Source organism: Zonotrichia albicollis, chromosome Z, assembly GCF_047830755.1.
Source record: "Zonotrichia albicollis isolate bZonAlb1 chromosome Z, bZonAlb1.hap1, whole genome shotgun sequence".
NCBI lineage: Eukaryota > Metazoa > Chordata > Aves > Passeriformes > Passerellidae > Zonotrichia > Zonotrichia albicollis.
This window is the reverse complement of record NC_133860.1, coordinates 6,981,932-7,008,141: the sequence shown is the minus strand read 5'-3', so window position 1 is coordinate 7,008,141 and position 26,210 is coordinate 6,981,932. Positions and strand designations below refer to the sequence as shown.

General features: G+C 57.8%; 1 protein-coding gene across 1 annotated transcript in view; it reads left to right on the top strand.

Moving 5' to 3' along the window:
* Positions 1-9,270: 9,270 nt before the first annotated feature.
* Positions 9,271-26,210, top strand: part of LOC141727061 (mothers against decapentaplegic homolog 4-like) — a 65,226-nt gene continuing 48,286 nt past the window's right edge. The window contains exon 1 of the mRNA XM_074532643.1: positions 9,271-9,563. The gene's annotated coding sequence lies outside the window, so the exon portion shown is untranslated. The remainder of the gene's footprint in view (positions 9,564-26,210) is intronic.

Genomic DNA, 26,210 nt, shown 5'->3' with positions numbered 1-26,210 from the left:
CTTTGTGACCACAGAGGTCCCAATGAAACAGTGAGAACGAGGACTTTGTTATTACAGAGAACCCAATGAAACAGTGAAAAACAAGAACTTTGTTATTACAGAGAACCCAATGACACAGTGAGAACGAGGACTTTGCTATTACAGAGATCTCAATGAAACAGTGAGAACTGAAGACTTCATCATGAGATCCCAATGAAACAGTTTAAAACTGTTTAAAATGGACTTCATCATGAGATCCCAATGAAAAATTGAAAAAAAAGGACTTTGTGACCACGGAGGTCCCAATGAAACAGTGAAAACTGAAGATTTCATCATGAGATCCCAATGAAAAACAAAAACGAGGACTTCATCATGAGATCCCAATGAAACAGTTTAAAACAATCCCAATTAAACAGTTTAAAACACGGACTTCATCATGAGATCCCAATGAAAATTTGAAAAAAAAGGACTTTGTGACCACAGAGGTCCCAATGAAACAGTGAGAACGAGGACTTCATCAAGAGATCCCAATGAAAAACAAAACCGAGGACTTCATCATGAGATCCCAATTAAACAGTTTAAAACAATCCCAGTGAAAACCAAGGACTTCATCATGAGATCCCAATGAAAAATTGAAAAAAAAGGACTTTGTGACCACAGAGAACCCAATGACACAGTGAGAATGAGGACTTTGCTATTACAGAGAACCCAACGACACAGTGAGAACTGAAGACTTCATCATGAGATCCCAATGAAAAATTGAAAAAAAAGGACTTTGTGACCACAGAGGTCCCAATGAAACAGTGAAAAACAAGGACTTCTTATTACAGAGATCTCAATGAAACAGTGAGAACTGAAGACTTCATCATGAGATCCCAATGAAAAACAGAAACGAGGACTTCATCATGAGATCCCAATTAAACAGTTTAAAACAATCCCAATGAAACAGTTTAAAACAATCCCAATGAAACAGTTTAAAACAAGGACTTCATCATGAAATCCCAATGAAAAACTAAAAACGAGGGCCTCATGACCACAGAGATCTCAATGAAAAAGCGAAAACTCAGGACTTCATGACAAGACCCCAATTAAAAAATATTTTGTCTTATAGATTCATGCGACAATGTAACTTTTTTAGTTAATTGCAGCACACAAACTTACAGCACCGTAATTTAAATTTCTTGACTACTTTTATAACTATTTTTATCTGCATTTTAACTTTTAAAAGCCTGAAGTTTCCTTTACTTAGCTTAACGTGTGTCTGCTTTAAACCACACATCCACATTCTCACTTCTGAGTTGAGTGAGCTTCTAAATTTAAGTTCTAAACACTGTGTCTGGAATGCCAGTGCAATTCCAAAGCCATTTATTCCACAGGGAGAGCCCAGGGAGGGGATGCCCCTTTCAGGAGAGCTGCAGGCTCTGGGTCTGCACTCAAGGCCAGGTCATTGAATGCTGTGGATCCAAACACGGATTGCTCTTGGCCATGTCAATGAGTCGAGCACACCCAGCTCTGGGTTATGCAGAACTGCTGCACTTTCCATTTATAGTGTATTTTGGCGTTTCAGAGCAAATTACAGCTGCCTCTTTTCTATCAGACCCCTGTATCTGGAATACCAGTGCATTTCCAATGCCATTTATTCCACAGGGAGAGCCCAGGGAGGGAATGCTCCTTTCAGGAGAGCTGCAGGCTCTGGGTCTGCACTCAAGGCCAGGTCGTTGATTGCTGTGGATTCAAACACGGATTGCTCTTGGCCATGTCAATGAGTCGAGCACACCCAGCTCTGGGTTATGCAGAACTGCTGCACTTTCCATTTTCGGTGTATTTTAGCGTTTCAGAACAAATTACAGCCGCCTCTTTTCTATCAGACCCCAGTGTCTGGAATACCAGTGCAATTCCAATGCCATTTATTCCACAGGGAGGGGATGATCCTTTCCCTGACCCGAAGAGCTGCAGGCTCTGGGTCTGCACTCAGGGCCAGGTCGTTGATTGCTGTGGATTCAAAACCGGATTGCAGAGCTGCTGCACTTTCCATTTATAGTGTATTTTGGAGTTTCAGAGCAAATCACAGCCGCCTCTTTTCTATCAGATCCTGTGTCTGGAATGCCAGTGCATTTCCAATGCCATTTATTCCACAGGGAGGGGATGCTCCTTTCCCTGACCCGAAGAACTGAAGGCTCTGGGTCTGCACTCAGGGCCAGGTCACTGCTGTGGATCCAAACACGGATTGCTCTTGGGCACATCACACACCCAGCTCTGGGTTATGCAGAGCTGCTGCACTTTCCATTTATAGTGTATTTTAGCGTTTTAGAACAAATTACAGCTGCCTCTTTTCTATCAGACCCCTGTGCCTGGAATGCCAGTGCAATTCCAATGCCATTCATTCCACAGGGAGAGCCCAGGGAAGGGGATGCTCCTTTCAGGAGAGCTGAAGGCTCTGGGTCTGCACTCAAGGCCAGGTCATTGCTGTGGATCCAAACACGGATTGCTCTTGGGCACATCACACACCCAGCTCTGGGTTATGCAGAACTGCTGCACTTTCCATTTTCGGTGTATTTTGGAGTTTCAGAACAAATTACAGCTGCCTCTTTTCTATCAGAGCCCTGCGTCTGGGATACCAGTGCAATTCCAATGGCATTTATTCCACAGGGAGAGCCCAGGGAGGGGATGCTCCTTTCAGGAGAGCTGCAGGCTCTGGGTCTGCACCCAAGGCCAGGTCATTGAATGCTGTGGATTCAAACACGGATTGCTCTTGGCCATGTCAATGAGTCGAGCACACCCAGCTCTGGGTTATGCAGAGCTGCTGCACTTTCCATTTTCGGTGTATTTTAGCGTTTTAGAGCAAATTACAGCTGCTTCTTTTCTATCAGAGCCTGTGTCTGGAATGCCAGTGCAATTCCAATGCCATTTATTCCACAGGGAGAGCCCAGGGAGGGGATGCTCCTTTCCCTGACCAGAAGAGCTGCAGGCTCTGGGTCTGCACTCAAGGCCTGGTCGTTGATTGCTGTGGATTCAAACACGGATTGCTCTTGGCCATGTCAATGAGTCGAGCACACCCAGCTCTGGGTTATGCAGAACTGCTGCACTTTCCATTTATAGTGTATTTTGGCGTTTCAGAGCAAATTACAGCTGCCTCTTTTCTATCAGACCCCTGTGTCCTGGCTTAGCCTCCTCAAAGCCTGGATGCAAATCACCCGGTGATCCTGACTGCTAATGAAACCTGGATTAAATTAGCGGGAACATGCTAATTTTGCCGCTCAGTTGTCAGTGTTCTCAGTGGGTTTATCTCCCTGTGGGATCTCAGCAGCTCAGGACTGAGGTGTCACCAAGACCACCCCTTGGGGGGCTCGGGAGTCCTGGAATGTTGCCAGAAGTGTCTGGTGGCTGGACTTTGGTCCTACACAGGAGACGACAAGGATGAGGGCTTCACCGGGGTGAATGGTGAAGGGATTGGTTAATTAGAGGGTGAGACACAGGGTTTAGGATTTCTGTACAGGGGGGTTTAGAGAAGTAAGATGGAGGAATTGGGGTGTGTCCTGTCCTCCTTCTTCTTCTTCTTCTCTCTCCATCTTCTGTGGTGATGGTGGCACTTTGGGATTGGTCATTACTGAAAGTGCACCGGGCAATAAGGATAAATGGTGTTGGGGAAAAATGATAAATATTGTACACGTAACCATGGGTATAAAGATAGGTGACCGCCCGGAGGGCAGGGGAGTGTGCTCATGGCTGACTGCTGAGCAGATCTCTGTTCGGCTGAAAGAACATCTTTTAGATAAACAATTAATAAACATAAAAACCGAAAGAAGAACTGAAGCCTCTTCTCGTCCTTTGATACGCGGCTGCCCCAAGGCCACCCCGGGCCTTTCCAGGCCCTTCAAACAGCCGAGATAAACCGGACATCTCCCCACCAATCACCTGTGGGTTGCCAGGGAGCAGAATTCCTCTGCATTCCAGCAGATGTGCCCGAGGGTTCCCCTGACAGCAGACAAGGACTCTGCCCTGCACCATGAGGGGGCTGTGACAGCTGCTGGGGGCTGTAAAGGAAGGGTTTCTAAAATCACTTTTAGGCCCCAAACAGCTCATTTTAAACATCCCTCTGCCTTCCTGGAAGAGCTCCTCTCGTTCGGTTCCCCTTTTTTCAGCAGAAGGACGGGGTTAGCACTGCAGAAGGAGCGTTTGGTGCTGCGGGGAAGAGGAGGGAGGGGAGGAAGGGCGATGGGGAGGGCGGTGCGAGAGCAGGGGTGTTCCAGGGCAGGGCTGGGAGCTGCACCCCAAACCCTGACCCTGCTCCTGGGGAGCGGGCACAGCTGGGGAGGGGCCCGGCAGCACAGAAAGGCGGCAGCAGCTGCAGCAGCTGTGCTCTGGGGAATCCGGGTGGGAAACCCCGCTGTGGGGGCTGGATCCAGCTGTGGGTGCTGAATCCAGCTGGGAAGGGAAATCCAGCTGGGAAATCCAGCTGTGGGTGCAAAATCCAGCTGTGGGTGCTGAATCCAGCTGTGGGTGCAAAATCCAGTTTTGGGTGCTGAATCCAGCTGGGAAGGGAAATACAGGTGTGGGGGCTGGATCCAGCTGTGGGTGCAAAATCCAGCTATGCTCTGGGGAATCCGGGTGGGACACCCCGCTGTGGGTGCTGAATCCAGCTGTGGGTGCTGGATCCAGCTGGGCAGGAAAATCCAGCTGGGAAACCCTGCTGTGGGTGCTGGATCCAGCTGTGGGTGCTGAATCCAGCTGTGGGTGCAAAATCCAGCTGTGGGTGCTAAATCCAGCTGTGGGTGCTGAATCCAGCTGTGGGTGCAAAATCCAGCTGGGAAACCTCACTGTGGGGGCTGGATCCAGCTGGGAAGGGAAATCCAACAGGGAAATCCATCTGTGTGTGCTAAATCCAGCTGTGGGTGCAAAATCCAGCTGTGCTCTGGGGAATCCAGCTGGGAAATCCAGCTGTGGGTGCTAAACCCAGCTGTGGGTGCTAAATCCAGCTGGGAAGGGAAATCCAGCTGGGAAACCCAGCTGTGGGTGCTGGATCCAGCTGTGGGTGCTGAATCCAACTGAGAAATGCAGCTGTGGGTGCTAAATCCAGACAGAGATCCAGCTGTGGGTGCTAAATCCAGCTGTGAAATCCAGCTGTGGGTGCTAAATCCAGCTGTGAAATCCAGCTGTGGGCGTCCCAGCCTTGCTGTCAGCTGCTCCCCATGGTCCAGGTGGGAATCTGCAGCTGCCAGGGCAGAAAAAGAAACATGACCTTCTTTTTTTGTTGTTTGTTTGGTGAGTTTTTTGGGTGTTTTTTGTTGGTTTGGTTTTTGTTTTCTTTATGGTTTTTTGGGGTTTGTTTTTGGGGGTGTTGTTGGTTTTTGGTTTTTGTTATGGGTTTTTATTGTGGTTTTGTTTGGTTGGTTTCCATGGGATTTTTGGGGTTTTTTTTGCTTTGTTAGTTTTTTTTTTTTTTTTTTTTTTTTTTTTTTTTGTTGTTGTTGTTGTTGTTGTTTTTGTTGTATTTTTGTTTTGTTGGTTTGGCCCAGGTCTCCCTGAAACCCCTGGTTTGGCACGGGGGGCAGCTTAGTGCATTTTTTGTTATTAATCTGATTAATAATAATAATAATAAAAATAATAAAAATAAAAATAAAAAAAAAATAATAATAATAATAATAATAATAATAATAATAATAATTATTATTATTATTATTATTATTATTATTATTATTATTATTATTATTATTATATCATTCTATTATAGAAATAGAAATAAAAATAGAAATATATTAAATAATTATATATAATTAATTCCATATAATATATATAATTAATTAATTATATATATAATTAAATATATATAATTAATTAATTATATATAATACTATATCATATATAGTATATAATACATAATATATAATATATAATATATAATATATATAATATATTATATATTATATATTATAGGTTATATGTTATATAGTATATAGTATATAGTATATACTTTATACTATATACTATATATTATATACTATCTATTATATTATAATATTATAAACATTATATACAATATTATATACATTAAATACATTATATACATTATATAAAATACTATAATATTATTACAGAAATGGGTGATTTGCCCCCAGAGTTAGTTACAGGAATGGATGATTTGCACCACGCTTGCCAAATCCAGGCATGGAGGGACCTCAGTCACATCTGCCCAGGAGGAGATGACAAATATAAGAGCATTATAATTTGCTTTTCAACACAAGGTCCTCAGCACGTGGAACTGACTATAAATGACTGAACGGTGCGAGCAGCAAATTTTGAACAATTTTTTTAAAATTCCCTGGAACCGAGAGTGTCGGAAAGAACGAGTGCTGGAGCTGCCCCGGGTCAGGGCAATCCCGGGATAAACCCCGGCTGGGGCTGAGCAGGGGGAGCAGCCCTGGGAGAAGGAGCTGGGGGTGCTGTGGGTGAGAGCTGGGCCTGCCCCAGCCTGAACCCCCTGCCCTGTTGCCCTCGCTGAGCGATCAGCCCAGGCAATATAACAAATTTTAAAAATTCCCGTTATTCTTGGTTCTTATTAGAGTGGCTGTGACAGCACCTTGCCAAAATCCCCTTGTATTCAGCAAAAATACATTGCATTTTCCAGGGTATGAGGTACTTTGCACACCTTTTTCCGTTCTGTTCTGCATTCAAACGGTAGCGCAACACCACGGAGGCAGGAAGGTGCAACATTCTAGCTCTAAAACACCTTTTCCTTTCCCATCTCCCCTTTTGGGGCAGTTTGTGTGTGCTGGTGAGGAGCTGGAGGGGCAGCAGCGCTGAGGGCAGCAGGGCTGGCACTGCTGGGGCTGCGAGGCTGGCACTGCTGGGGCTGTGGGGCTGGCATTGCTGGGGCTGGCATTGCTGGGGCTGGCATTGCTGGGGCTGGCACTGCTGGGGCTGCGGGGCTGGCACTGCTGGGCTGGCATTGCTGGGGCTGGCACTGCTGGGGCTGGCATTGCTGGGGCTGGCATTGCTGGGGCTGGCATTGCTGGGCTGGCACTGCTGGGGCTGCGGGGCTGGCACTGCTGGGGCTGGCACTGCTGGGGCTGGCATTGCTGGGGCTGGCACTGCTGGGGCTGGCATTGCTGGGGCTGTGAGGCTGGCATTGCTGGGGCTGGCATTGCTGGGGCTGGCATTGCTGGGGCTGGCACTGCTGGGGCTGCGGGGCTGGCACTGCTGGGCTGGCATTGCTGGGGCTGGCACTGCTGGGGCTGGCATTGCTGGGGCTGGCACTGCTGGGGCTGGCACTGCGGGGCTGGCACTGCTGGGCTGGCACTGCTGGGGCTGGCACTGCTGGGGCTGGCATTGCTGGGGCTGTGAGGCTGGCACTGCTGGGGCTGGCACTGCGGGGCTGGCACTGCTGGGGCTGGCATTGCTGGGGCTGTGAGGCTGGCACTGCTGGGGCTGTGGGGCTGGCATTGCTGGGGCTGGCATTGCTGGGGCTGGCACTGCTGGGCTGGCACTGCTGGGCTGGCACTGCTGGGGCTGGCATTGCTGGGGCTGGCACTGCTGGGGCTGGCACTGCTGGGGCTGGCATTGCTGGGGCTGGCACTGCTGGGGCTGCGGGGCTGGCATTGCTGGGGCTGGCACTGCTGGGGCTGGCACTGCTGGGGCTGCTGCTGCTGGGGCTGGCATTGCTGGGGCTGCTGGGGCTGGCAGTGCTGGGGCTGGCACTGCTGGGGCTGCGGGGCTGGCACTGCTGGGGCTGGCATTGCTGGGCTGGCATTGCTGGGGCTGGCATTGCTGGGGCTGGCATTGCTGGGGCTGCTGGGGCTGCTGGGGCTGGCACTGCTGGGGCTGGCACTGCTGGGGCTGGCATTGCTGGGGCTGGCACTGCTGGGGCTGCTGCTGCTGGGGCTGGCACTGCTGGGGCTGGCACTGCTGGGGCTGGCACTGCTGGGCTGGCATTGCTGGGGCTGGCACTGCTGGGGCTGGCACTGCTGGGCTGGCATTGCTGGGGCTGGCATTGCTGGGGCTGGCACTGCTGGGCTGGCACTGCTGGGGCTGGCACTGCTGGGGCTGCGGGGCTGGCACTGCTGGGCTGGCACTGCTGGGCTGGTATTGCTGCAGGAGCACAGCCCGGCCTGGGCTGATCCCCAGCGTGGGCAGCAGGGCAGGGGGATCCTGCCCCTGTGCCCCTGGGCTCAGGTGAGAGCCCACCTGCAGAGCTGCCCCAGCCCTGGCTCCAGCAGCACAAGGAGCTGGAGCTGCTGCAGCCAGTGCAGAGGAGGCCACGGAGCTGCTGCCAGGGCTGGAGCCCCTCTGCTCTGGAGCCAGCCTGGCACAGCTGGGGCTGCTCAGCTGCACCAGAGAAGCTCCAGGGACACCTGAGAGCCCCTGCCAGGGCCTGCAGGGGCTCCAGGAGAGCTGCACAGCCCCTGGGGACAAGGCAGGCAGGGACAGCAGCCAGGCAATGGCTCCCAGGGCCAGAGGGCAGGGACAGATTTTGGCCCATTGGGAATGAGGAATTGCTGGCTGGGAGGGTGGGCAGGCCCTGGCCCAGGGTGCCCAGAGCAGCTGTGGCTGCCCCTGGATCCCTGGCAGTGTCCCAGGGCAGGCTGGATGGGGCTGGGAGCAGCCTGGGACAGTGGGAGCTGTCCCTGCCCATGGCAGGGGGTGGCACTGGATGGGCTTTGAGGCTCCTTTCAATCAAAGTTATGGTGACAGGACGGGACCCGGCTCTGGTCAAAAGTGGGTGATTTAGTGTGGTGCTGGTGGGTTAAAGTCAAAGTTTATGTGCTGGTTCGTTGTTTTCAGAGGGTTCATACAGTTCCCACAGGCTCGCATTTCAATCCAGCCCGGGCGAAATCCTCCGGGAAGCGGTTCCCGACAGGAATGGGCACAAATCCGGGGTACAAATACAGAGTGTGACGGGGAGACACACAAATGCAGGGTGAAACAGTAACACTTAACTGCGGCAAGTCTTAGAATTCTAACATTCAATGCTTAACAACAAACTAACACGGGGTACAGATACAGAGTATGATGAGGAGAGACCCAAACACAGGGTAAAACAGCAACATCTAACAGCGGCAGCTAAAGGCAAGCCTTAGAACTCTCACATTCAATGTTTAACAACAGACCAACACTTCCAATTAAGACCTTATCAAAGTCATTAACACCAACTGCCGATTACTGCTCTGAAACAGAGCTCTCATCCCCAGGGTTTCATCCCTCACACCCGCGCCCGCCCGCTCCCCGCGCGGCCGCAGCGCCGCCCGCCAACCACAAACACAACGCGCCCGCCCGCGCCCCTCTCGGCGCCGCGCAGGCGCCGCGGGACCCGGATGTGGCGCATGCGCGGCGGCGGCGGCGGCCCGGACGTGTCGGCGGCGGCCGCGACAGCGACAGCGACAACAAACGAGCGGCGAGGGCGCGGGCAGCGCGGCACCGCGGGCAGCAGGCGGCGGGGGGCCGGCAGCGGGCGGCCGCTGCCCCCGGCGCCCGCCAGCGCCGCCCCGCCCCGCCCCGCCGCGCCGAGCGGAGGGGGCGGAGGCCCGGGCCTTCCCCCGCCGCCGCCGCCCCTCACAGCGGCCTCGGGCCGCGCCCGGACGGCGGCCCAGGTAACACCGCTCCACCCGCTCCATCCGCTCCATCGGCTCCATCCGCTCCCCGCCCGGGCTCCTTCCCCGCCCCTGCCCCGCCGCTTCCCCGGGCACTTCCCCACCTTGCCGGGCGCCGGCCGCGGCCCGCGGCGGGCTCCTCCCCGCTGCCTCCCCCTCCGTACCCGGGCTCCCTGCACACCTCCCCTCCTTCACGGCCCCTCAGCCGGCCCCACCGCCACCTCCCTGCCGCCCCTTCATCGCCGCCTCCCTGCCCCCTTCCCACCTCCCCGCGTTTCCCCGGCGAGAAGAACACGAGAGCCCCCCCCTCCCGCTCCCAAACTTTTTACTCCGAGGTTTCCAGCGCCGGGCACCCGGCCTGCCCCGCCGAGCGCTGCCCCCGCTCGGGAGGGTGTGCGGGTGCTCCCTGCCCCCTTGGCCTGTGCCAGCCTCTGTGCCAGCCCGGAGCCGTGCTGGCAGCGGTTCGGGCCGGCGGGGCTCACACCGGGTGCTGTCACACACCAAACCCGCGGGGCCGGCCCGGGGCACTCGGTGACCCCCGCGGCTCGGAGGCCGTGCCCGGCCGGGTGCCCGGTGCTGGGGTAACACAGGAGCGGTGTGAGAGCCCAGGGCGGGGGCTGCGGAAACACAGCACCGCCGCGTTGGGTCACCAGCACACACCGATGGGTCGCGTTGGAGCTCCTGTCCCTGCTCAGGGCTCCTGTCCCTGCTCAGAGCTCCCGTCCCTGCTCAGAGCTCCTGTCCCTGCTCAGAGCTCCTGTCCCAGCTGCTCAGGGCTCCTGTCCCAGCTGTTCAGAGCTCCTGTCCCTGCTCAGAGCTCCAGTCCCTGCTCAGAGCTCCTGTCCCTGCTCAGAGCTCCTGTCCCTGCTGTTCAGAGCTCCTGTCCCTGTTCAGAGCTCCTGTCCCTGCTCAGGGCTCCTGTCCCTGCTCAGAGCTCCTGTCCCTGTTCAGAGCTCCTGTCCCTGCTCAGAGCTCCTGTCCCTGCTCAGAGCTCCTGTCCCTGCTGTTCAGAGCTCCTGTCCCTGCTGTTCAGAGCTCCTGTCCCTGCTGTTCAGAGCTCCTGTCCCTGTTCAGAGCTCCTGTCCCTGCTCAGAGCTCCTGTCCCTGCTGTTCAGGGCTCCTGTCCCTGTTCAGAGCTCCTGTCCCTGCTGTTCAGGGCTCCTGTCCCTGCTCAGAGCTCCTGTCCCTGCTGTTCAGAGCTCCTGTCCCTGCTCAGAGCTCCTGTCCCTGCTCAGAGCTCCTGTCCCTGTTCAGAGCTCCTGTCCCTGCTCAGAGCTCCTGTCCCTGCTCAGAGCTCCTGTCCCTGTTCAGAGCTCCTGTCCCTGCTCAGGGCTCCTGTCCCTGTTCAGAGCTCCTGTCCCTGCTCAGAGCTCCTGTCCCTGCTCAGAGCTCCTGTCCCTGTTCAGAGCTCCTGTCCCTGCTCAGAGCTCCTGTCCCTGCTGTTCAGAGCTCCTGTCCCTGCTGTTCAGAGCTCCTGTCCCTGCTCAGAGCTCCTGTCCCTGCTGCTCAGAGCTCCTGTCCCTGTTCAGAGCTCCTGTCCCTGTTCAGAGCTCCTGTCCCTGCTCAGAGCTCCTGTCCCTGCTCAGAGCTCCTGTCCCTGTTCAGAGCTCCTGTCCCTGCTCAGAGCTCCTGTCCCTGCTGCTCAGGGCTCCTGTCCCTGTTCAGAGCTCCTGTCCCTGTTCAGAGCTCCTGTCCCTGCTCAGGGCTCCTGTCCCTGCTCAGAGCTCCTGTCCCTGTTCAGAGCTCCTGTCCCTGCTCAGAGCTCCTGTCCCAGCTGTTCAGAGCTCCTGTCCCTGTTCAGAGCTCCTGTCCCTGCTGTTCAGAGCTCCTGTCCCTGTTCAGAGCTCCTGTCCCTGCTCAGGGCTCCTGTCCCTGCTCAGAGCTCCTGTCCCTGCTGTTCAGAGCTCCTGTCCCTGCTGTTCAGAGCTCCTGTCCCAGCTGTTCAGAGCTCCTGTCCCTGCTCAGAGCTCCTGTCCCTGCTCAGAGCTCCTGTCCCTGCTGTTCAGAGCTCCTGTCCCTGCTCAGGGCTCCTGTCCCTGCTCAGAGCTCCTGTCCCTGCTCAGGGCTCCTGTCCCTGCTCAGAGCTCCTGTCCCTGCTCAGAGCTCCTGTCCCTGCTCAGGGCTCCTGTCCCTGCTCAGAGCTCCTGTCCCTGCTCAGAGCTCCTGTCCCTGCTCAGAGCTCCTGTCCCTGCTCAGAGCTCCTGTCCCTGTTCAGAGCTCCTGTCCCTGCTCAGAGCTCCTGTCCCTGCTGTTCAGGGCTCCTGTCCCTGCTCAGAGCTCCTGTCCCTGCTGTTCAGGGCTCCTGTCCCTGTTCAGAGCTCCTGTCCCTGCTCAGAGCTCCTGTCCCTGCTCAGAGCTCCTGTCCCTGCTCAGAGCTCCTGTCCCTGTTCAGAGCTCCTGTCCCTGCTCAGAGCTCCTGTCCCTGTTCAGAGCTCCTGTCCCTGCTGTTCAGGGCTCCTGTCCCTGCTCAGAGCTCCTGTCCCTGCTCAGAGCTCCTGTCCCTGCTGTTCAGGGCTCCTGTCCCTGCTCAGAGCTCCTGTCCCTGCTCAGAGCTCCTGTCCCTGTTCAGGGCTCCTGTCCCTGCTGTTCAGAGCTCCTGTCCCTGCTCAGAGCTCCTGTCCCTGCTCAGCTCCTGTCCCTGTTCAGGGCTCCTGTCCCTGTTCAGAGCTCCTGTCCCTGCTCAGAGCTCCTGTCTGTGCTCAGAGCTCCTGTCCCTGTTCAGAGCTCCTGTCCCTGCTGCTCAGAGCTCCTGTCCCTGCTGCTCAGAGCTCCTGTCCCTGCTGCTCAGAGCTCCTGTCCCTGCTCAGAGCTCCTGTCCCTGCTCAGAGCTCCTGTCCCTGCTGTTCAGGGCTCCTGTCCCTGCTCAGGGCTCCTGTCCCTGCTCAGAGCTCCTGTCCCTGCTCAGAGCTCCTGTCCCTGCTGTTCAGAGCTCCTGTCCCTTCTCAGAGCTCCTGTCCCTGCTCAGAGCTCCTGTCCCTGCTGTTCAGGGCTCCTGTCCCTGCTGTTCAGAGCTCCTGTCCCTGCTCAGGGCTCCTGTCCCTGCTGCTCAGAGCTCCTGTCCCTGCTCAGAGCTCCTGTCCCTGCTCAGAGCTCCTGTCCCTGTTCAGAGCTCCTGTCCCTGCTCAGAGCTCCTGTCCCTGCTCAGAGCTCCTGTCCCTGCTCAGAGCTCCTGTCCCTGTTCAGAGCTCCTTTCCCTGCTCAGAGCTCCTGTCCCTGCTCAGAGCACCTGTCCCTGCTCAGAGCTCCTGTCCCTGCTGTTCAGGGCTCCTGTCCCTGTTCAGGGCTCCTGTCCCTGCTCAGAGCTCCTGTCCCTGCTGCTCAGAGCTCCTGTCCCTGCTCAGAGCTCCTGTCCCTGCTGCTCAGAGCTCCTGTCCCTGCTCAGAGCTCCTGTCCCTGCTGTTCAGAGCTCCTGTCCCTGCTCAGAGCTCCTGTCCCTGTTCAGAGCTCCTGTCCCTGCTCAGAGCTCCTGTCCCTGCTGTTCAGAGCTCCTGTCCCTGCTGTTCAGAGCTCCTGTCCCTGCTCAGAGCTCCTGTCCCTGTTCAGAGCTCCTTTCCCTGCTCAGAGCTCCTGTCCCTGCTCAGAGCTCCTGTCCCTGCTCAGAGCACCTGTCCCTGTTCAGGGCTCCTGTCCCTGCTGCTCAGAGCTCCTGTCCCTGCTGTTCAGAGCTCCTGTCCCTGCTCAGAGCTCCTGTCCCTGTTCAGAGCTCCTGTCCCTGTTCAGGGCTCCTGTCCCTGTTCAGAGCTCCTGTCCCTGCTGTTCAGAGCTCCTGTCCCTGTTCAGGGCTCCTGTCCCTGTTCAGAGCTCCTGTCCCTGCTGTTCAGAGCTCCTGTCCCTGTTCAGGGCTCCTGTCCCTGTTCAGAGCTCCTGTCCCTGCTGTTCAGAGCTCCTGTCCCTGCTGTTCAGAGCTCCTGTCCCTGCTCAGAGCTCCTGTCCCTGTTCAGAGCTCCTGTCCCTGCTGTTCAGAGCTCCTGTCCCTGCTCAGAGGTCCTGTCCCTGTTCAGAGCTCCTGTCCCTGTTCAGAGCTCCTGTCCCTGCTCAGAGCTCCTGTCCCTTCTCAGAGCTCCTGTCCCTGTTCAGAGCTCCTGTCCCTGCTCAGAGCTCCTGTCCCTGCTCAGAGCTCCTGTCCCTGCTCAGAGCTCCTGTCCCTGTTCAGAGCTCCTGTCCCTGCTCAGAGCTCCTGTCCCTGTTCAGAGCTCCTGTCCCTGTTCAGAGCTCCTGTCCCTGCTGTTCAGAGCTCCTGTCCCTGCTCAGAGCTCCTGTCTGTGCTCAGAGCTCCTGTCCCTGCTCAGAGCTCCTGTCCCTGCTGCTCAGAGCTCCTGTCCCTGTTCAGAGCTCCTGTCCCTGCTGCTCAGAGCTCCTGTCCCTGCTCAGAGCTCCTGTCCCTGCTCAGAGCTCCTGTCCCTGCTGCTCAGAGCTCCTGTCCCTGCTGCTCAGAGCTCCTGTCCCTGCTGCTCAGAGCTCCTGTCCCTGCTCAGAGCTCCTGTCCCTGTTCAGAGCTCCTGTCCCTGCTGTTCAGGGCTCCTGTCCCTGCTCAGAGCTCCTGTCCCTGTTCAGAGCTCCTGTCCCTGCTCAGAGCTCCTGTCCCTGCTCAGAGCTCCTGTCCCTGCTGTTCAGGGCTCCTGTCCCTGTTCAGGGCTCCTGTCCCTGCTCAGAGCTCCTGTCCCTGCTGTTCAGAGCTCCTGTCCCTGCTCAGAGCTCCTGTCCCTGCTGCTCAGAGCTCCTGTCCCTGCTCAGAGCTCCTGTCCCTGCTGTTCAGAGCTCCTGTCCCTGCTCAGGGCTCCTGTCCCTGCTCAGGGCTCCTGTCCCTGCTCAGAGCTCCTGTCCCTGCTGTTCAGGGCTCCTGTCCCTGCTCAGAGCTCCTGTCCCTGCTGTTCAGGGCTCCTGTCCCTGCTCAGGGCTCCTGTCCCTGCTGCTCAGAGCTCCTGTCCCTGCTGCTCAGAGCTCCTGTCCCTGCTGCTCAGAGCTCCTGTCCCTGCTGTTCAGAGCTCCTGTCCCTGCTGTTCAGAGCTCCTGTCCCTGCTCAGAGCTCCTGTCCCTGTTCAGGGCTCCTGTTCCTGCTGTTCAGAGCTCCTGTCCCTGCTCAGAGCTCCTGTCCCTGCTGTTCAGAGCTCCTGTCCCTGCTCAGAGCTCCTGTCCCTGCTGCTCAGAGCTCCTGTCCCTGCTGTTCAGAGCTCCTGTCCCTGTTCAGAGCTCCTGTCCCTGCTGCTCAGAGCTCCTGTCCCTGCTCAGAGCTCCTGTCCCTGCTCAGAGCTCCTGTCCCTGCTCAGAGCTCCTGTCCCTGCTCAGAGCTCCTGTCCCTGTTCAGAGCTCCTGTCCCTGCTCAGAGCTCCTGTCCCTGCTCCTCAGAGCTCCTGTCCCTGTTCAGAGCTCCTGTCCCTGTTCAGGGCTCCTGTCCTTGCTCAGAGCTCCTGTCCCTGCTGTTCAGAGCTCCTGTCCCTGTTCAGAGCTCCTGTCCCTGTTCAGAGCTCCTGTCCCTGCTCAGAGCTCCTGTCCCTGCTCAGAGCTCCTGTCCCTGCTCAGAGCTCCTGTCCCTGCTCAGAGCTCCTGTCCCTGCTGTTCAGAGCTCCTGTCCCTGCTCAGAGCTCCTGTCCCTGCTCAGAGCTCCTGTCCCTGTTCAGAGCTCCTGTCCCTGCTCAGAGCTCCTGTCCCTGCTCAGAGCTCCTGTCCCTGCTCAGAGCTCCTGTCCCTGCTGTTCAGAGCTCCTGTCCCTGCTCAGAGCTCCTGTCCCTGCTGTTCAGAGCTCCTGTCCCTGCTGCTCAGAGCTCCTGTCCCTGCTGTTCAGAGCTCCTGTCCCTGCTCAGAGCTCCTGTCCCTGTTCAGAGCTCCTGTCCCTGCTCAGAGCTCCTGTCCCTGTTCAGAGCTCCTGTCCCTGTTCAGAGCTCCTGTCCCTGCTGCTCAGAGCTCCTGTCCCTGCTCAGAGCTCCTCTCCCTGCTCAGAGCTCCTGTCCCTGCTGTTCAGAGCTCCTGTCCCTGCTGCTCAGGGCTCCTGTCCCTGCTCAGAGCTCCTGTCCCTGCTGTTCAGAGCTCCTGTCCCTGCTGTTCAGAGCTCCTGTCCCTGCTCAGAGCTCCTGTCCCTGCTGTTCAGAGCTCCTGTCCCTGCTCAGAGCTCCTGTCCCTGTTCAGAGCTCCTGTCCCTGCTCAGAGCTCCTGTCCCTGCTCAGAGCTCCTGTCCCTGCTGTTCAGAGCTCCTGTCCCTGCTGCTCAGAGCTCCTGTCCCTGTTCAGAGCTCCTGTCCCTGCTCAGAGCTCCTGTCCCTGCTCAGAGCTCCTGTCCCTGCTGTTCAGAGCTCCTGTCCCTGCTCAGAGCTCCTGTCCCTGTTCAGAGCTCCTGTCCCTGCTCAGAGCTCCTGTCCCTGCTCAGAGCTCCTGTCCCTGTTCAGAGCTCCTGTCCCTGCTGTTCAGAGCTCCTGTCCCTGCTCAGAGCTCCTGTCCCTGCTGTTCAGAGCTCCTGTCCCTGCTCAGAGCTCCTGTCCCTGCTGCTCAGAGCTCCTGTCCCTGCTCAGAGCTCCTGTCCCTGTTCAGAGCTCCTGTCCCTGCTCAGAGCTCCTGTCCCTGTTCAGAGCTCCTGTCCCTGCTCAGAGCTCCTGTCCCTGTTCAGAGCTCCTGTCCCTGCTGTTCAGAGCTCCTGTCCCTGTTCAGAGCTCCTGTCCCTGCTCAGAGCTCCTGTCCCTGTTCAGAGCTCCTGTCCCTGCTGTTCAGAGCTCCTGTCCCTGTTCAGAGCTCCTGTCCCTGCTCAGAGCTCCTGTCCCTGCTCAGAGCTCCTGTCCCTGTTCAGGGCTCCTGTCCCTGCTCAGAGCTCCTGTCCCTGCTCAGAGCTCCTGTCCCTGCTCAGAGCTCCTGTCCCTGCTCAGAGCTCCTGTCCCTGCTGTTCAGAGCTCCTGTCCCTGCTCAGAGCTCCTGTCCCTGCTCAGGGCTCCTGTCCCTGCTCAGAGCTCCTGTCCCTGCTCAGAGCTCCTGTCCCTGCTGTTCAGAGCTCCTGTCCCTGCTCAGAGCTCCTGTCCCTGCTGTTCAGAGCTCCTGTCCCTGTTCAGAGCTCCTGTCCCTGCTCAGAGCTCCTGTCCCTGCTCAGAGCTCCTGTCCCTGCTGCTCAGAGCTCCTGTCCCTGCTCAGAGCTCCTCTCCCTGTTCAGAGCTCCTGTCCCTGCTGTTCAGAGCTGCTGTCCCTGCTCAGAGCTCCTGTCCCTGCTGTTCAGAGCTCCTGTCCCTGCTGCTCAGAGCTCCTGTCCCTGTTCAGGGCTCCTGTCCCTGCTCAGAGCTCCTGTCCCTGCTCAGGGCTCCTGTCCCTGCTCAGAGCTCCTGTCCCTGCTCAGAGCTCCTGTCCCTGCTCAGAGCTCCTGTCCCTGCTGCTCAGGGCTCCTGTCCCTGTTCAGAGCTCCTGTCCCTGTTCAGAGCTCCTGTCCCTGCTCAGGGCTCCTGTCCCTGTTCAGGGCTCCTGTCCCTGTTCAGGGCTCCTGTCCCTGCTCAGGGCTCCTGTCCCTGTTCAGAGCTCCTGTCCCTGCTCAGAGCTCCTGTCCCTGCTCAGAGCTCCTGTCCCTGCTGTTCAGAGCTCCTGTCCCTGCTCAGAGCTCCTGTCCCTGCTCAGAGCTCCTGTCCCTGCTCAGAGCTCCTGTCCCTGCTCCTCAGAGCTCCTGTCCCTGCTGTACAGAGCTCCTGTCCCTGCTCAGAGCTCCTGTCCCTGCTCAGGGCTCCTGTCCCTGTTCAGAACTCCTGTCCCTGTTCAGAGCTCCTGTCCCTGCTCAGAGCTCCTCTCCCCTGCCAGGCTGAGGTTCCTGAGCTCAGCTCTGCCCCAGCTCCTCCAGGACCCCAGCTCAGGGTGCAGCCCTACAGCCAGCCCTGTCCTGCCTCGGGGACACCTGGAGGTGGCACCTGGTGCCCCCAGCCCTGTCCTGCCCCGGGGACACCTGGAGGTGGCACCTGGTGCCCCCAGCCCTGTCCTGCCCCAGGGACACCCTGAGCTTGTCCCCCCAGCCCTGTCCTGCCCTGGGGACACCTGGAGGTGGCAGCTGGTGCCCCCAGCCCTGTCCTGCCCCAGGGACACCCTGAGCTTGTCCCCCCAGCCCTGTCCTGCCTCTGGGACACCTGGAGGTGGCAGCTGGTCCCCCCAGCCCTGTCCTGCCCTTGGGGACACCTGGAGGTGGCACCTGGTGCCCCCAGCCCTGTCCTGCCCCGGGGACACCTGGAGGTGGCACCTGGTCCCCCCAGCCCTGTCCTGCCCCTGGGACATCTGGAGGTGGCACCTGGTGTCCCCAGCCCTGTCCTACCCCTGGGACACCTGGAGGTGGCACCTGGTGCCCCCAGCCCTGCCCTGCCCCGGGGACACCCTGAGCTTGTCCCCCCAGCCCTGTCCTGCCCTGGGGACACCTGGAGGTGTCACCTGGTGCCCCCAGCCCTGTCCTGCCCTGGGGACACCTGGAGGTGGCACCTGGTCCCCCCAGCCCTGTCCTACCCAGGGACACTCTGAGCTTGTCCCCCCAGCCCTGTCCTTCCCCGGGGACACTCTGAGCTTGTCCCCCAGCCCTGTCCTGCCCCGGGGACACCTGGAGGTGGCACCTGGTGCCCCCAGCCCTGTCCTACCCCTGTGACTGTGTGGAGTTTCTTCCCCCTCCGCATTCATGAACCTCTCTGGATTTGCTTGTTGCATAAGCACGCGCGTTTAATATCGATTCAGGAACTTTTATTTTCAAAGAGCTGAGGCGCAGGGAGAAGCGCAGAGTGCCTCACACACTGATTAGAATTCCGTTTTTTTGAGCAGATAGCTCTTTGCATAATGCATTCAGGCCGGGCTGGCACGGTGGGGATGGGAGCTCGGGGAGAATCAAGCGGCTTGGTGAGAACAAAGGTGCCCTGCAGGGGTTTTAGGGCTGGTTTCTCTGTGTTCACCTCCTGAAAAACCGTGTTTTGGTCAGGGCTGGGATTTTTTGTTGAGCTGCAGCGAACACAACGAGCGCTGTCCCCGTGCAGATTAGTGTGGAGGGCAGATGTTATCTGGGCTGTGGGAGTCACAATCGCAGCGCTCACTGTGGCCGTGTGGGGTGTGACAAACACGGGGTGACAGGGGCCTGCCCTGGAGCAGGGGGACCTGCAGGAAACCCTGGGACCCCTTGCTCGTTCCTCCAGGGCCTGCCCTGGACGGGGGGGACCTGCAGGAAACCCTGGGGTCGGGTGTGCTCCGTCATTCCTGCAGGAACTGTTTGGGACAGGGGCCTGCCCTGGAGCAGGGGGGGACCTGCAGGAAACCCTGGGACCCCTTGCTCGTTCCTCCAGGGCCTGCCCTGGACGGGGGGGACCTGCAGGAAACCCTGGGGTCGGGTGTGCTTGCTCATTCCTCAGGAGCTGTTTGGGACAGGGGCCTGCCCTGGATGGGGGGACCTGCAGGAAACTCTGGGGTCGGGTGTGCTCCATCATTCCTCAGGAGCTGTTTGGGACAGGGGCCTGCCCTGGAGCAGGGGGACCTGCAGGAAACCCTGGGACCCCTTGCTCGTTCCTCCAGGGCCTGCCCTGGACGGGGGGGACCTGCAGGAAACCCTGGGGTCGGGTGTGCTCGCTCGTTCCTCCAGGAACTGTTTGGGACAGGGGCCTGCCCTGGAGCAGGGGGACCTGCAGGAAACCCTGGGACCCCTTGCTCGTTCCTCCAGGGCCTGCCCTGGACGAGGGGGACCTGCAGGAAACCCTGGGGTCGGGTGTGCTTGCTCGTTCCTCCAGGAGCTGTTTGGGACAGGGGCCTGCCCTGGAGCAGGGGGACCTGCAGGATCCTCTGGGGTCGGGTGTGCTCCGTCATTCCTCAGGAACTGTTTGGGACAGGGGCCTGCCCTGGAGCAGGGGGACCTGCAGGAAACCCTGGGGTCGGGTGTGCTTGCTCGTTCCTCCAGGAGCTGTTTGGGACAGGGGCCTGCCCTGGAGCAGGGGGACCTGAGCATCCTCTGGGGTCGGGTGTGCTCCGTCATTCCTCAGGAACTGTTTGGGACAGGGGCCTGCCCTGGAGCAGGGGGATCTGCGGGAAACCCTGGGGTCGGGTGTGCTTGCTCGTTCCTGCAGGAACTGTTTGGGACAGGGGCCTGCCCTGGAGCAGGGGGACCTGCAGGATCCTGTGGGGTCGGGTGTGCTCCATCATTCCTCCAGGGTGGCACACAGAGCTGTGCCCAGGCTGTGCAGTGCAGGATGGCACACGGAGCTGTGCCCAGGCTGTGCAGGGTGGCACACAGGGCTGTGCCCAGGCTGTGCAGGGTGGCACACAGGGCTGTGCCCAGGCTGTGCCCAGGCTGTGCAGTGCAGGGTGGCACACAGGGCTGTGCCCAGCCTGTGCAGGGTGGCACACGGGACTGTGCCCAGGCTGTGCCCAGGCTGTGCAGGGTGGCACATGGAGCTGTGCCCAGGCTGTGCAGTGCAGGGTGGCACACGAGGCTGTGCCCAGGCTGTGCCCAGGCTGTGCAGGGTGGCACACGGGGCTGTGCCCACGCTGTGCCCAGGCTGTGCAGTGCAGGGTGGCACACGGAGCTGTGCCCAGGCTGTGCAGTGCAGGGTGGCACACGAGGCTGTGCCCAGGCTGTGCAGGGTGGCACACGGAGCTGTGCCCAGGCTGTGCCCTGGCTGTGCAGGGTGGCAGGTGGGAAGGGGTCACAGCCCTGATGGAGCTCTGTGCCCTCAGTGTGGGCACTGGGAAGGGGTCACAGCCCTGATGGAGCTCTGTGCACCCTCAGTGTGGGCACTGGGAAGGGGTCACAGCCCTGATGGAGCTCTGGGCACCCTCAGTGTGGGCACTGGGAAGGGGTCACAGCCCTGATGGAGCTCTGTGCCCTCAGTGTGGGCACTGGGAAGGGGTCACAGCCCTGATGGAGCTCTGGGCACCCTCAGTGTGGGCACTGGGAAGGGGTTACAGCCCTGATGGAGACAGGGGACAGGCTGGTGTCACTGTGTCACGGTGCCATGCCCAGCTGATGGCACTGGTGCCTGGGGACAGGCTGGTGTCACTGTCACAGTGCCATGCCCAGCTGGGGACAGGCTGGTGTCACTGTGTCACGGTGCCATGCCCAGCTGGGGACAGGCTGGTGTCACTGTGTCACAGTGCCATGCCCAGCTGGGGACACACTGGTGTCACTGTGTCACAGTGCCATGCCCAGCTGGGGACAGGCTGGTGTCACTGTGTCACAGTGCCATGCCCAGCTGGGGACACACTGGTGTCACTGTGTCACATGCCATACCCAGCTGGGCACAGGCTGGTGTCACTGTGTCACAGTGCCATGCCCAGCTGGGGACACACTGGTGTCACTGTGTCCCAGTGCCATGCCCAGCTGGGGACACACTGGTGGCACTGTGTCACAGTGCCATGCCCAGCTGGGGACAGGCTGGTGTCACTGTGTCACAGTGCCATGCCCAGCTGGTGTCACTGTCCCAGTGCCATGCCCAGCTGGGGACAGGCTGGTGTCACTGTGTCACAGTGCCATGCCCAGCTGGGGACAGGCTGGTGTCACTGTGTCACAGTGCCATGCCCAGCTGGTGTCACTGTGTCACAGTGCCATGCCCAGCTGGGGACACACTGGTGTCACTGTCACAGTGCCATACCCAGCTGGGGACACACTGGTGTCACTGTCCCAGTGCCATGCCCAGCTGGGGACAGGCTGTGTCACTGTGTCACAGTGCCATGCCCAGCTGGGGACAGGCTGGTGTCACTGTCACAGTGCCATGCCCAGCTGGGGACACACTGGTGTCACTGTGTCACAGTGCCATGCCCAGCTGGGGACAGGCTGGTGTCACTGTGTCCCAGTGCCATGCCCATCTGGGGACACACTGGTGTCACTGTGTCACAGTGCCATGCCCAGCTGGGGACAGGCTGGTGTCACTGTGTCACAGTGCCATGCCCAGCTGGGGACACACTGGTGTCACTGTGTCACAGTGCCATGCCCAGCTGGTGTCACTGTGTCACAGTGCCATGCCCAGCTGGGGACAGGCTGGTGTCACTGTGTCACGGTGCCATGCCCAGCTGGGGACAGGCTGGTGTCACTGTGTCACAGTGCCATGCCCAGCTGGGGACAGGCTGGTGTCACTGTGTCACAGTGCCATACCCAGCTGATGGCCATTGGTGCCTGGGGACACACTGGTGTCACTGTCACGGTGCCATACCCAGCTGGGGACACACTGGTGTCACTGTGTCCCAGTGCCGTGCCCAGCTGGGGACAGGCTGGTGTCACTGTGTCACAGTGCCATGCCCAGCTGGGGACAGGCCGGTGGCACTGTGTCCCAGTGCCATGCCCAGCTGGGGACACACTGGTGTCACTGTCCCAGTGCCATGCCCAGCTGGGGACAGGCTGGTGTCACTGTTCCAGTGCCATGCCCACCTGGGGACACACTGGTGTCACTGTGTCCCAGTGCCATGCCCAGCTGGGGACAGGCTGGTGTCACTGTCACAGTGCCATACCCAGCTGGGGACAGGCTGGTGTCACTGTCCCAGTGCCATGCCCAGCTGGTGTCACTGTGTCACGGTGCCATGCCCAGCTGGGGACACACTGGTGTCACTGTGTCACAGTGCCATGCCCAGCTGATGGCCATTGGTGCCTGGGGACAGGCTGGTGTCACTGTGTCACAGTGCCATGCCCATCTGGGGACACACTGGTGTCACTGTGTCACAGTGCCATGCCCAGCTGGTGTCACTGTCACGGTGCCATGCCCAGCTGGGCACACACTGGTGTCACTGTGTCACAGTGCCATGCCCAGCTGGGGACACACTGGTGTCACTGTCACAGTGCCATGCCCAGCTGGGGACAGGCTGGTGTCACTGTGTCACAGTGCCATGCCCAGCTGGGGACACACTGGTGTCACTGTGTCACAGTGCCATGCCCAGCTGGGGACAGGCTGGTGTCACTGTGTCACAGTGCCATACCCAGCTGGGGACAGGCTGGTGTCACTGTGTCACAGTGCCATGCCCAGATGGGGACAGGTTGGTGTCACTGTGTCACAGTGCCATGCCCAGCTGGGGACACACTGGTGTCACTGTGTCACAGTGCCATGCCCAGCTGGGGACAGGCTGGTGTCACTGTGTCCCAGTGCCATGCCCAGCTGGGGACAGGTTGGTGTCACTGTCACGGTGCCATGCCCAGCTGGGGACACACTGGTGTCACTGTCCCAGTGCCATGCCCATCTGGGGACAGGCTGGTGTCACTGTCACAGTGCCATACCCAGCTGGGGACACACTGGTGTCACTGTGTCACGGTGCCATGCCCAGCTGGGGACAGGCTGGTGTCACTGTGTCGCAGTGCCATGCCCAGCTGGGGACACACTGGTGTCACTGTCACAGTGCCATACCCAGCTGGGGACAGGCTGGTGTCACTGTCACAGTGCCATACCCAGCTGGGGACACACTGGTGTCACTGTGTCACAGTGCCATGCCCACCTGGGGACAGGCTGGTGTCACTGTGTCACGGTGCCATGCCCAGCTGGGGACAGGCTGGTGTCACTGTGTCGCAGTGCCATGCCCAGCTGGGGACACACTGGTGTCACTGTCACAGTGCCATACCCAGCTGGGGACAGGCTGGTGTCACTGTCACAGTGCCATACCCAGCTGGTGTCACTGTGTCCCGGTGCCATGCCCAGCTGATGGCCATTGGTGCCTGGGGACAGGCTGGTGTCACTGTGTCCCAGTGCCATGCCCAGCTGGGCACACACTGGTGTCAGTGTGTCACGGTGCCATGCCCAGCTGGGGACACACTGGTGTCACTGTCACAGTGCCATGCCCAGCTGGGGACACACTGGTGTCACTGTGTCACAAGCTTTAGAGAGTTGAAGATAAGCAGTGATAGCTTATTAGCATTACCAACCTGCAGGTGATGTTTTCCTCCTCTCTGTTTTCTTGTTTTTCTCAAAGATTGTTGGTACAAAAGGCACCTCGTTAATTAGCCAGGCAGGTGAAATGTGTTGATTAATTGGCCAGCCGGGTGTGCCTGTATGGGAACTGTGTGTAAAGGAGGATGTGGAGTGAAGGCTTGATGCCAGCCAGCCTTGTGGAGAGAGTGTGTGGTGTGTTAGTGAGCAGTGACAGATGCACGGTGGGTGCTGTGTGCAGTGTGTGCTCTGTGTGTGTGTGATTGTGTGCTGTGTGTGTGCAGTGTGTGTGCTCTGTGTGTGTGTGCTGTGTGTGTGCTGTGTGTGCTCTGTGTGTGCAGTGTGTGTGCTCTGTGTGTGTGTGCTCTGTGTGTGTGTGCTCTGTGTGTGCTCTGTGTGTGCTGTGAGCTGTGTGTGTGCTCTGTGTGTGCAATGTGTGTGCTGTGTGTGTGCTCTGTGTGTGTGTGCGCTCTGTGTGTGTGCTCTGTGTGCTGTGTGTGCAGTGTGTGCTGCTCTGTGTGCTCTGTGTGTGCTGTTTGTGTACTGTGTGTGTGCAGTGTGTGTGCAGTGTGTGTGTGCTCTGTGTGTGCTCTGTGTGTGTGTGTGCAGTGTGTGTGCTGTGGGTGCGCTGTGTGTGTGCAATGTGTGTGCAGTGTATGTGCAGTGTGCAGTGTGTGCTGCTCTGTGTGTGTGCTCTGTGTGCTGTGTGTGCTCTGTGTGTGTGTGTGTGCAGTGTGTGTGTGTGCTGTGTGTGTGCTCTGTGTGCAGTGTGTGTGCTCAGTGTGTGTGCTGTGTGCAGTGTGTGTGCAATGTGTGTGTGCTCTGTGTGTGTGTGCTCTGTGTGCAGCGTGTGTGTGCTGTGTGTGTGTGTCTGTGTGCTCTGTGTGTGCTCTGTGCACTGTGTGCTCTGTGTGTGTGTGCAGTGTGTGTGTGCTTGTGTGCTCTGTGTGTGTGCAGTGTGTGTGCTCTGTGTGTGTGCTCTGTGTGTGCTGTGTGTGCTCTGTGTGTGCTGTGTGTGCAGTGTGTGTGCTCTGTGTGTGGTGTGTGTGCAGTGTGTGTGTGCGCTCTGTGTGTGTGCTGTGTGTGTGTGTGCAGTGTGTGTGCTCTGTGTGTGCTGTGTGTGTGTGCTTGTGTGCTCTGTGTGTGTGCAGTGTGTATGCTGTGTGCAGTGTGTGCTCTGTGTGCTGTGTGTGTGCTGTGTGTGCTCTGTGTGCTCTGTGTGTGCTCTGTGTGTGCTCTGTGTGTGCTCTGTGTGTGCTCTGTGTGTGCTCTGTGTGTGCTGCTCCGTGTGTGTGTGTGCTGTGTGTGTGCAGTGTGTGTGCTCTGTATGTGTGCAGTGTGTGTGCAATGTGTGTGCAGTGTGTGTGTGTGCTCTGTGTGCTGTGTGTGCTGTGTGTGTGCTCTGTGTGTGTGGTGTGTGTGTGCTCTGTGTGTGTGTGCTCTGTGTGTGTGGTGTGTGTGTGCTGTGTGTGCTCTGTGTGCTCTGTGTGTGTGGTGTGTGTGTGTGTGTGCTCTGTGTGTATGCTGTGTGCAGTGTGTGTGTGCTGTGTGTGTGTGTGTGTGCTCTGTGTGCTGTGTGTGCTGTGCTGTGTGTGTGTGTGCAGTGTGTGTGCAGTGTGTGCTGTGTGTGTGTGTGTGTGTGCTCTGTGTGTATGCTGTGTGCAGTGTGTGTGTGCTGTGTGTGTGTGTGTGTGTGCTCTGTGTGCTGTGTGTGCTGTGCTGTGTGTGTGTGTGCAGTGTGTGTGCAGTGTGTGTGCAGTGTGTGTTCTGTGTGTATGCTGTGTGCAGTGTGTGCTGCTCTGTGTGTGTGCAATGTGTGTGTGCAGTGTGTGTGTGTGTGCAGTGTGTGCTGCTCTGTGTGTGTGCTGTGTATGTGCTGTGTGTGTGTGCTGTGTGTGTTGTGTGTGCAGTGTGTGTGTGCTGTGTGTGCTCTCTGTGTGTGCTCTCTGTGTGTGCTGTGTGTGTGCTCTGTGTGTGTGTGCAAAGTGTGTGCAGTGTGTGTGTGCTCTTTGTGTGCTCTGTGTGTGCAGTGTGTGTGTGTGCAGTGTGTGTGCTGTGTGCAGTGTGTGCTGCTCTGTGTGTGTGTGCTCTGTGTGCTGTGTGTGCTCTGTGTGTGTGTGTGTGCTGTGCTGTGTGTGCTGTGTGTGCCCTGTGCTGTATGTGTGCAGTGTGTGTGTGTGCTCTGTGTGCTGTGTGTGTGTGTGCAGTGTGTGTGCAGTGTGTGTGCTGTGTGCTGTGTGTGCAGTGTGTGTGCTGTGTGTGCTCTGTGTGTGTGCAGTGTGTGTGCTGTGTGTGTGTGCTGTGTGTGTGCTGTATGTGCTGTGCCTCAGCTGTAGCAACACCTCCATAAAGGCAGGGAGGTGAAACCCACGTGAGTTTTTCTTCGTATCCTCTGTTTCTAAACCCCTTCTTCAGGGAGGTGAAACCCACGTGAGTTTTTCTTCCTAACCATGAAAATCAGGAAGGAAGACTTTCCTCTGTTTCTAAACCCCTTCAGGGAGGTGAAATCCATGTGAGTTTTTCTTCCTAACCATGAAAATCAGGAAGACTTTCCTCTGTTTCTAAACCCCTTCTTCAGGGAGGTGAAACCCACGTGAGTTTTTCTTCGTATCCTCTGTTTCTAAACCCCTTCTTCAGGGAGGTGAAACCCACGTGAGTTTTTCTTCCTAACCATGAAAATCAGGAAGATTCTAAACCCCTTTTCAGGCTCTGTAGAACGTCAGACTGGAAAATACCTCCACAACTCGTGTGCCTCAGGCCAGGCCATCCAAGTGATGCCATCTCTTAATACTTCATTTGCTGGGAATATTTGGGAGCTGTGTTTTATTGGCACGTGA